This window comes from Bombus pyrosoma, linkage group LG3 (assembly GCF_014825855.1).
Source record: "Bombus pyrosoma isolate SC7728 linkage group LG3, ASM1482585v1, whole genome shotgun sequence".
Classification (NCBI taxonomy): Eukaryota; Metazoa; Arthropoda; class Insecta; order Hymenoptera; family Apidae; genus Bombus; species Bombus pyrosoma.
Window position 1 is genome coordinate 22895 of NC_057772.1, and position 1764 is coordinate 24658.

Here is a 1764-nt window from a genome sequence, read left to right on the forward strand (position 1 = left end):
TTCTCCTCGTCAGATTCACTTGAACTTCTACGAATTTTTTGTCGTTTACTATGGTTATAAGTATCTCCTTCACATTTCTTCCTTTTTGTCATAGTTTCCAATTCCTCCTGCATGGTATGATGATGCATCAGTCGCATAAAAATACACTCACGTACAAGAATATTGTAATATTCAGTAACAACGATAGAATTAACCAGTTTGCAATTATAAGAAAGTCACTTTATACACTGTGACGAAATAATATCCAAGAAACGTGTTAAAACACGCGTAGAAAATACATGAATCAGACTGAGAAACCACTCCGCACTTTCGTCACTAACTTCGACACAACCGTCGCCAACTAGTCGCAAAGTGAGACTGACCGAAGCGGCCCGGAGGCGACGCCAACGTAGCCCAAGCGGCTACTACCCCGCCATCTATAGTAATCCGACAGCACAGGATAATATTTGAATTCGTTGTTCCCTAAATGTAGAATTTATTTACATCAACAATAAATATAATGTACAAAAATTTATAATAATTTATAATACAGTTTATTACAACATGTAAATTATATTAATTATTTGACGAACGCAATTTGAGAAAGGAAAAGATGGCGACCATTATGGCCGATGCGATACTAACTCTACATCCGGTTGACATCAACTTACACCAGCGTACCCACGCAATGACGCATACGCTTCAAAACTTTTGTCGAAATTTTAATGTTATAATGAAAATCTTCTCGTTGTCCTAATATCTAACTGACAGACATGCACCATTTATAATAGAATAAAGCATACAAATTTCGTAGTTAAGAATTACTCAAAGTTTCCAATTTAATTCATAAATGCAATAATTTTTTCTAACGAAATAAGCCATTTATTTATCGTTCGGGTTTTTAATATGACATTTACATGTCGTGTTATCTTTATGATTAGGGTTGGGGTTAGGGGCACGAAACGAATCTTCGTTTTAGACATTGGACATTGTTGTTATGAAATCGAGAAGATATTGACTAGTGCACATATGATTATTACAGATATCGACAAGTAACCGTGGCAATTAAACACTCGAGACGCTAATGACAATGATCCTAGGTTCAATAATGAATCCGCGGTCAACGGGATAACAAAATGCGCTTTCTTCCAAAGTCCAAGTCGTACTCAAGTTCCTTGTTCACGGTACAAGTGTTACTCAACTAACTCTTTGTTAAAACATGGAATACCCACCGAGCACAAAGACACTATGCAACTTGCTAATGCGACCTCGCGAAAGAATTACCTTCCGTCACGGTAATGCTGCAGAAGAAAACTATATCGGGATGTGTCTAAGGACACGAGATCATCGGATTCGTGGAGCGATGCCTTCGTTCGAGAAGTGAGGGAAATTGACGTTGCTCTTAATTGGTCAATTTCCATATCGATGGCTAGAAAAGGACGCTAGCCGCCCTTGAGGGAATGTTGCTAGCGGGAAGCGCCGTCCCTGAGAAAGTAGGCTTCCCCTATCTTCCCGTAGTTGGGGCAAAGACAGTTTGTCTATTCGAGGGACTTTACTTAATTAAATCTTAGGATTTATAATGGGTCGTCAGGCTAGCAGAATATGTACTGTGGAGGTGCATCGACATCTGGTAATCATCTTAAACGGAGAATACGGTCTGCGTGTGGCGAGCCACGGGACGTTGGAATGTATACTGTCGAGTGCCGCTACAGCTATTTCTTTTTAAGGAGAGATATAATATTACTACATACCTTTGTTAGACAAACCACCCGTGCGATATGTGAA